This window comes from Amphiprion ocellaris, chromosome 12 (assembly GCF_022539595.1).
Source record: "Amphiprion ocellaris isolate individual 3 ecotype Okinawa chromosome 12, ASM2253959v1, whole genome shotgun sequence".
NCBI classification, from domain to species: Eukaryota; Metazoa; Chordata; class Actinopteri; family Pomacentridae; genus Amphiprion; species Amphiprion ocellaris.
Genome location: NC_072777.1, coordinates 31,529,088 through 31,539,228, shown reverse-complemented (window position 1 = coordinate 31,539,228; position 10,141 = coordinate 31,529,088).

Genomic DNA, 10,141 nt, shown 5'->3' with positions numbered 1-10,141 from the left:
TTAATTAGGAAAGCCCACAGATGGTTTCAAAAAGCATCCTAGCTGCTTAGAATGTCCACCACATGTTCCCCTTTTCAGCTATATTGATCCCATGTTTTAGAAAAAGAGACTCTTCCTTGAGCTGGTTTATGAAGTCAATATGGGCCCTGTAGGGGTTATTTGACACAGATTATATTCAGCTCTCTATGTCAGTATTACACAGTGAATAAAAAAGCTAAATTTCATATGTGACATCAAACAACAACAAACTTTTTGGGTCCACATCTGTATACTAAAGTTGCCGTTTAAAAGTATGTATTGTTGCATGCAAATGGATGCACTATTTCATCAAAATATTGCACCTTAAACTTTACCATCTTGCTCATATATCTGTTGCAGCCTTTACTGTGAAATGAACTCTTGTCTTTCTGTGTTTTCTCAGCAGCTCAGGCTTGTTCATACTCCTGCAAGACACATGTGAGGAGGTTTGTGGGTCAGAATGGCCAGAAAAGCATGTTGGCATGCATGCTACAAAAATGCAATCCAGTATAGTTGGACATCTTGGTATTTTTGGCATACTGCATTTGACATACTATGTATTTACTAAATCTTTTTCTGGCATACTATATAGCATTATAATCACAGACTGTATATAAAAGATGGACGTAGCCAGCATGACGTTACTCTTTGGTTTGAGGACTGCCATCTTAAAGCCTCAAGTTTGGCATCGGGCAGTTGGTGTGTGGGTTTTTTGTCCGAGAACTCAAGGACATAAATCACATCCTTATGGTAGTGAAGTGTCAATCACAAGGTAGGCATTCTCTAAAGAATACCATCCTGCAGAGACCATTTTACTCTAAATGGAAGCATAATTTACAAAACAAACATGTTACATGCTGTAAGGAAGGAGACCTGAAAGTAGTGATTGAGACCATAAATTTATAAGGAAAATATTCACTGAGGTAATAAATCAAGTCAAAACTAGAGTAACTTTATCATAGACTTCTATAGTTGGACTTCTTTTTGCAACCAGCGGAGTCGCCCCCTGCTGGCTGTGGGAAAGAATGCACATTTAAGACACTTCTGCATTGACTTTACAAATCCAGAGGTAGTAACATCAGCATGTTAGCAGTGTGTCAGCAAAGGCAAAAAAAAAAAAGTAAGACTGCAAGGTTGCAAATATGAATGTATAGAATTCAGGTGTCAGAATTTTTAAAAGTCTATTTTTCTATTTTTGTTAGACCTTGAGGTTGCAACCTTGGCACTTTAGTCAAAACAAAAACTTTATTTACAAGAAAAGTGAACAAGGACAGAACTTGGAAGTGTGATGTACGCATGTACGTATGAACCTACATTACTGCCCTCTGAAAGCTGTTTATTTCATAGAATGTCACCCCTCAGCTCTATTTATTCAAATTTCTACTTAAGAAAACATCCTTGAATTCAATCAGTAACAACTCTACAACTGTAAGGCCAAAATGTACGAGTGAGATTTGAAAAGTTCCATCTAAAACAGATATTTTTACATCTAGTCAACAAAACTTACATCTAGTATTTACATCATCATGGTCAAAACCATAGAGAGTAGATACCAACTTCATAACAAGGAGTTGGTGACTAATGTTCTAAAAATTGTCATCTGCAACAGTTTGATGCAACTGACATGAAGATTAACAAATGCAACAACCTTTTAGTAATAGTATCACACAGACTCTTCACTGACAATTGCTTGGCAATGTTAGAAAAATGGTGGTGGTTGGACTACATAAACACATCCTGGTGGTGGAAGGGGTTAAACAAAGTGGGCTGTTGGATTCCAAGTCAAGATGGGTTTTTAAGCCACAAATCACAGATTTCCTTCAAAGGACTTTTGTGCAATTTGTAAAAAATGCTAATTCCAACTATCCTTGAACTCCAAGTTTGGATTCACTTAAAACTCTTTGTCCTTAATGGCTGAGATACGAACTATTTTCCAGCAGAAAACCTCAAGCGAACAACCATGTGACTACGACTGATGCACACACTCTAGAGACTCGGGATTAGGCTTTAATTGGGCAAGACTTTGTTTTCCTCCATTAACCCGCGGATACGAAAGGATGACTGGCTGAACTGGCACTCTTTCAGTCAGCCAAGGCCCCTTCTATTACACAAGCGCTGGACCTCTGCCATGTTGCACAACGCAAAGAATAGGTGAACCTAGAGGAGCAGAGTTAACCTGGTAGGGGCTGTTGCTGTCCCACCAAATGGAAGAAGATGAGGGTTATTTACTGTCACCGAACCTGCAGATTTCAGATAATCTTCGGTGGTCACGATTTCAGCTCAAAGAACTATGAATATTTTTTCCTTTTCCCTGAATGCTACATCCTGGATAGTCTGCTGACCCCTGATGAGAGGAGCTGTTGCAAAGCACGGAGCCGCCTATGCTGATCCCACCATGTATTTCCTGCATGCTTAGTGTAGTACGCTTACAGTAAATGTCTGTGAGCAAGCACAAGCAAGACAGAAAGGAAGGGAGAGGAGAGAGAAGGGAGAGAGAGCATATCCAAGGGGATCAAACCTAAACCACAGGATATTTCTGACCTTGAGGGTGAGTGGGTGAAGCGGGGAGGGAGGGAGGAAAAATGAGAGGAAAGCTGAAGGGAAGGAACAAAGAGATGGAAGGGAGAGAAAGAAGGGGGGGAAGCCGAGTCTTTGGAGGGCAGCTGGAAAACCTCCAGAATCCTCCGCTCAAACCAACCATAAAATTCCAACTGAAGCCACAAAAACCAGTGCGAGGACTGACGAGGGTGCCTTCTGCCCACAGTGGGTGTGTGTGTGTCTGCGTTTGTGTGCCATATGTGATTAAAGGGTCCGAGCAGAGGAGGCCAGGAGGCAGACGAGTGATGCAATCCGCGGAAGCAAAGGAGAAGACACGAGGGCGGCAGGAAGGAAAGGGAGGAGGAGGAAAGAGAGGAAGGAGGAATTGTTGCTTCTGGGGATCCAGCTCTCCAGGAATGTGCTGACGGTCATGTCCCACACGGTCGGGGGGAGCGTTGCATTCTGGGAAACTCTGCGGAGGTGACACCACCTGTTTTGGCGTGCTGCAGATTGCCGACGGATGATAACATCGCACGTTATAAAAGGGATAGACTTTGTGAGTAACTGCTGTTAATTTTCAACAATCAACAGTTTGTTGTTTTGTTATATTTTTTTCCTTCCTGTGTAAACTGGTCTCTTCTCACTACAGGCTGGAGGCCCGAATCCACCCTCACGCAGCAGCAGTGGAGATCTATTTCGGTACGAGCTACACAATGTCCACAAGCACCCACACAGGCTCGGTGGGTAAGGTGATTGGTAAGCCTGGACAAATAGTCTATTTATGAGCATCGCAAGAGTGGGCAGTTGTCCTTTAGCTGGTTTGTCTGCCGTCTGAAGTGCTAAGTGCTGTATACAGTTACAATAGGGTAGAACATTCACAAGGACAAGTGAAGGTGGAAAGAGGGGTGAGGGAGGGAGGGTGAGAGAGCACTGGGAATAGAGATGGTGAGTCAGAGGCCATTTGGAAAGTAATTTCATCTCTGAATGCTGTATATCTTTTCATCAATGAAAGGAAAGTATTTTCCAAACCAGGCGAGCGCAAGAAAGAAAAACATCTCTGGTGAAAATGAGCCTATTCAAGGCGGAGAGGACAGATACCATTCATAGGATATTTTCTGCACTATATTTATTTCATGTAGGTGAGTTTGTTTGTTACAGTACACTGCAGGGAGAAGTTCAGAACAACACCACAACAGTCTGCAGTCATGCTGGTGGCTCTGGGTCGATGTGGAGCTAAATACTATTATGATTGGGCTGTTTTCACTGCGGGAATGGGTCAAACTTTTGTGCTTGTTCTGATTGCATGAACCGCCCCTGTTAAACCTTTTTCAGGGCCTTTTTCAGCAGGGAAAGATGACTTTTTTCAGGGTTGGTTCTTAAAAAACTTGTGTGGGCCTCAACGCTGATTAGTCAAACTCAGGGAAGATAAATGCAGATTGGTTAAATTAATACGTTAAAAAGCTTGCATCACATTTTACACAATTTGAATATTATAAGCTATCATTCGTCACAAAAAACAAGACCATTTTCCATCATCTGCTTGTTGGTTGAAAATCACAATTCGAATGAAGTATTTTCAAGAAAATAAGACTCTTTTCCTTTGCAGGAAACTTACAGGACCTTTTCAGAATGATCCAAACATTTGAGCATGTTCTAATTGCAAGAAAGACTCCTGAAGAACTTCTTTCAGAAACTTTTTTTTTATTGTAAAAAGTATCTAGTCCAGGGTAGGTTCTTTTGAATGGCTCTGAAAAACAGCTGTGCAGGTTTCATCACTGAGTGGTTAAACTCATGAGGACAAGAAGCACCACTTTCCTGCCCTCTCGATGTCCATGTCCTCTCCAACATCGCCATCAACAACGTAAAATTCACTAGTTCAGCTTATATTGCCTATATTCTTGTACAACTAGGGTTATGTTGAATAACTAAGTCTGACTTATTGCCACTGTTGAAGCTGTCTGATCCTTCACCATAATATGCCCGAGTTCCGGCAGTGGAAAACTGCCTATAGATCTTATGATCTTAGAACATTCGCTGTAATTAACCCATTTTCACTGTGTACCGATTTGGAGTTTGAATGGTGTTGAGCCGGGCCGTGCAAACATCTCCGGGTCACGGATTGTCCTGCGATGGCATTTACCTGTCACTGAAAACAGCCACACCCATAATTATGCGTAGCTTTAAGTCTTAATAAATTTAAATGGTTGAGTTATATATGAATTCAACCCCAGTACAGTTGTCAGGAAGAGGGAAAAGTAGCTACAGAGACCAAAATAATTTTTGTATCCAGCTGTACATGTGTTTACTTCTGCTGTAAAGTTGGACTTTTAAACATCGGGGTCTAAGAGGATTGACTCGTTTTTGGAGGCAGCTTCAAGTGGACACTCGTGGAACTGCAGAATTCATTTTTCAGCCCCAGATGATGCTACTCAGTTCACAGACAATGTCATCCCTGGAGTCACGGTTTGAGCATGATTAAAAAGTCATACCTGTTTCTGCTCATATTTGGTGTGAAACTATGTCCTTCTGTACAAACTTCTCATCATTCCAAGCCATTAATGGCATGGAGATTCTTCTGCAATTTTTGTGCATCACTGGCTGCTTATGTCCTGATGTCTCATTGAGGTTTTAGAGGTTCCAGCAATATTCTGGCCCGGCTAAACGCTGTGTGGCTTCCAGCCAGTTCAAAAAAGAAAAGAGAGGGGAAAAAGGGGAAGGGCGTTAGGTTGAAGTGTTACGCGAGCACCATAGACAGGCCTGGTGTGCTGTGTGTATCCTGGCAAAGCAGCCTTGGCCTTGACAGGACTGCACAAACATGTACAATATTTGACTCCAGACCAGCTTCATCCTTACGTAAACATGGGTGGAGAATCATATTCATTTACTAAAACAACTAAAACCGCTCTACAAATTTGCATAGAATCAACAGAAAGAAGCAGAAACATGCCATTGACAAAACAGCATCTGTTGAAACACAAGTCGTGAAATATGTTTTCTGTTAACCGAGTTCACTGACTGGAGGGGAAGAGAGAGAGACGCCGCAAAATACTGACTGGTTTGTGATTGGTCTGGCAGCAGCTGTGTGGTGATATGGGCAAGCACAAAGAGAATGCTGTGGTTATTCTTGGACCACCAGTGTCCACACTTCCATGTACTCTGCTAGTGTTTACCATCACTGGTTCAGTTCATCTGCTGAGATTATGAGTCAGCCCTGTAAAGGAGCTGCAGAGAGGTCCTGCAAGGACACTGACTGACTGATTTACCCTTGCTGCATCCAAATTAAAGTGTTTGTGCGATACAGCACACAAACTGAGCCCAGACACAACCATCACCATCAAACTACTGAATTCTGCTGTGTTCTTTTTCCTTTTACAGTGTATGTGCTCTGTAGCCTCAAATTAAAATCGCCCTTGGCTTTGCTTTTCCTCTCACACAGTGCACATTTTGTCGTGTTGTTTGTGTGCTGTGGAATGTGAGCGCTGATATTTTCGGTTGTGTGGAGGAGTCTACCCAGAGCAGAGCAAACACGGCGCAGAGTCCGCAGAATGTTTTGCTTGCTGAGTCCATCACCTTTCAGCAAGCATTTGCGCTTTGTCTTCTTCACTGACAACCTGATGACGTGTCTGTGGGAATTTAATTTGTTACTGGAAGGCCTGGCGATACAGCTGGCTATTAGGCACGCCAACGACTGGCAACATCTGAAACCCTGACTTTTGTTCCCTGACATCCTGTGCACCTTTCAACAACACTAAATGCCCTGGAGCCAAGATGTGCACAAGGCTGAAGCTGCCCCAACAACAGCCCATTTACCCTCTTTGGCTGATCAAAATAATAATTACAATGAGGTATTTTTGCTGTTATGGCTGCAAAAATGCATCCGTTGTTATGTCCTTCCATCCCAAGCAGTTTCTGGGAATTTTGTGTTCCTGTCACATTATTCCTCACCATGGGCCTCTTTTATTTCTGCAGTATAAAGTCCTGACCTCTATGCAAACCGCACAACCATGACTAGAAGTAGAGAGAAGCCAGTTTGAAAAAAAAAAAAAAAAAAAAAAAAAAACTATCTACAGGCGTTATCAGTACTGGAATGAATTATATTTGCAGATATTTTACTGCTTATATTTTTAATTCCTCCTATCCACTCGGTGTAAACACTGCCTGCAGTTCAGCCAAAAACTACAATTTTTTGTCCATGAGTGGTGCTCACAGCTGAGTCACCAAATGGCTTTAAAACTGCACCAGTATCTGATGACAGCAAATGATTTAATTATGGCGAAATTGTTTTGGTTACACCTGAATGTATCATGCACAATCATACATGATAAGTGGCTATGCTTGGAAAGCCTAACTAATTTAACTCAACTAGCTCAAAAAACTTAAGCTGTGATGTAATAAACACGTATACATCCACATATTTTTGTTATAAAGGAAACAGCTATCAAAGATTACAAATATGCGCTAACCAAATAAATTCCCATGACATATCTAATAATTTAAGATTAGATTAGATTAAGTTCCCCCTTAGAGCAGCACATTATAGGTAAGTAGTTTAAGGATCATTGGGAAGCTCAAAATCTGACAATTTGCCCCGTTTGTACAGCGTATAGCTTTGATAAATTTTGTAATTTTGGCCATTTCATGAGGATAGAAGGACTGGTTGTAGGGCTCAGAGGTTTAAAACCTGGAAGTTAGTTGCTCCAGTACTAAAATCATTAATAATCTCTCCACTAGTCTTACTGCTTTATGTAACAGTGCTTGTAAAGATGCTTGCACCCTCGGTTTTATCTTTGACTCCGATTTGTCCTTTGATTCTCAGTTGACTAAGTATTTACAGTCCTGCTTTGCCCAACTGAGACGACTAACTGAGATCAGATTGTCCCTTTCTTCTGCAGACTTAGAAAAGGTCATCCGTGCTTTTATCTCCACTACTGCAGTGCACTTTACAGGTACCAGCAGGCGAAACATCCAGAGACTGCAGCTGATACAGAACACTGCTGCTGGGCTTTTAACAAGTACCGTACTAAGAGAAGCGACCGCTATAAACCAATCCTCACTGCCTTTCAAGATTTGAAGATTCTATTGCTCATTTTTAAAGCTTTGAATAATCTGTTTACTGTCTGTATCTGTATCTGCTAACTCCCTATGAGCCACATTTTGCTGGAGATCTTCTGACAAAGCCTGTCTATTGGTTCCTAACGATGTCTAGACCCCCTCAGTTGCTCAGTATCGTGTTTTAAATCTCTAAAAACTCATTTTCACGGGACAGTATTTTCTTAACAAATGGTAATTGTTCTATTTATTCAAATTCTGTTATCTTGTTTATATCTGAACTTCTGGTTCTGATTTTCTGTTTGTATTGTAAAGCACTTTGTAGCTATGTTTTTGGAAGGTGCTACAAAGATAAAGGCTATTATGAATAGAAATACAGAAGCCCAGAATTGCTATATGACACTACAGCATCCAAACCTGGTATGGTGGAGGTCGTATGAGGGTTTTGGGTAAGTCTCTTGTAGAAATGACTATGAGGTGGCACAAACATTTACAGGAATATTGGCACTTTTAGCCTTTCTGGTTCCATTGCGCTGTAGGATCCAACAGCCCTATGTAGGAAGCAGAACAATGGAGGATTATTTTATTAGCCTTTATGATGAATTTTATGTAGGTGAACATGATATTAAACAGGAAAAGGCTGCTATTAGACAGCTAGAAGGTAGAAAAATGGCGCTTGTTGTCCTCTCCGAATTAAACCAATCAGTGTTACGCTCTGCATAGCAGGTTTTCAGAAGAACCTACCCCGAAGTAAGACGTTTTCTTCCTGAAAACAGCCATTAAAGAAGTTCTACAGGACCTTTTTTTACGTTTGAAAGGTGTATAAAGGTTCAGGTCCCCCTAAAGCGGCCTGGAAAACAACCTTTAGTTCTTGAACACGCTTCATTCAGGTTGTGATGAATTTTAAACCAACAAGTAGATGTAGCTGATAGAAATCGTCTACTTTTCCTCTAAAAGATGGTAACTTATAATGTTCAAATTGGTAAAAATGCCCATTTTTGTGTAATGTAATGTAATGTTAAAACAATGACACTGTTAAATTAGTGGAACCTGTTGCAGAGCTGAAGTCAAACAACCAGCAGGTGAACCATTATGATAGAAATGTCAAAACTGAAGTAATGTCAGGAAGGCCAATTTTCTCTGAAGCATTTTTTTAAAGCTGCAAGTATGCTAATAATGAACTAAAGCAAATATCTCAATCAATGACAAACACACAGAATATTATATCCTTCACTGTCCTGATATTACTGCCTTGTGAAATTTCCTTGACAGAAATGTTTGTTGTTGTAATCCAGGCTTTCAGTTGTGTTCATCCACAGAGATATGAGAGTAAAAATCAAATACTCAGCTAGAGCAACAACCTCTCAATTTGCCCGTGCACGTCCCTGCCCTGGAGTCATGTGAAAAGTCAACCGATATCACTGCTGAAAGTAGATTAAAATGGCATGTTTCTGAAATGACTGTTTGACCTTTTGTTCTTTCAGCGGTGCAGCATGTGTTCATCCCCTTTGATTACACATGTCAGCCGGCGATGACACGTAGAAACACCGAATCCGTTTCTATCTTCATCCTGTGACAACATCTCAAACCACAAACGCTGATCTGAGATGGCTTTAATATCTACCATCGGCACGAACCAGAACAACTTTTTCTGCTGCACAACAAAAACTGAGACCCAGCTAATCACTAACCACAGAGATTGCCTCATAGGTAGCTAAAACATTTCTACCAGACAAAGAGTCAAACAAAGAGTAAAACGTCGTAATTTGCACAAAGTAGCTGAGTATTTCACTAAACTGTGGACTTACTTCAACTGTAATACTCTCCACTGTATTGATAGATATGCAAGTACTTTTAATTCCCACAAAGGCACAGTTACAGATCTGCAGATGTCATGCATCATATGAAGTCAAATTAAGGTCCAGCTATATGAAAACTGTAATCTACCTTTAGAATATGTCACAGTATGAGAGTATGGCGGCACAGTAAAATAATAAAATCCAGGTGAACACAGTGTTCCAGGTCAGAGCTGGAGTTTGCACAGAGTTGGTCCAGGAGCAGCATGAGTCACCGGAACAGAGCAGATTGCTAGCTTTGCAGAATTCATTAAGACAAATGTAAGGTATATGGATTTCCTCTGGAAGGAAAAAAAAAAAGGAAAAGAAAACTCTGGCAGCGGCAGAACAGCACCCCAGTGAATCCTCAAGTAGCTTTCCATACACCTTTGGAATGACAATATTTTGCAAGCCTGTCGATGATATATGCAGGCTTGAATGTAAATAAATCAGCTTAAATCCTCCAACATGTTGACCTATTTTATACTGTACTCCCATACAACCACACACTACTATTATACAGAGGGGAAGTAACTGTTTTCTTGCATTTAATTTCATTTAACCTTTATTTCACAAGGAATAATTTCATTCGGTTTAAGAATCCATTTTAAAAACGCATCCTGGCCAAAATAATTTGACATTCTACAGATATAAAAAGCAATTTAGATAAGGTTTACATTAAGATTAAGAGTGTATCACAG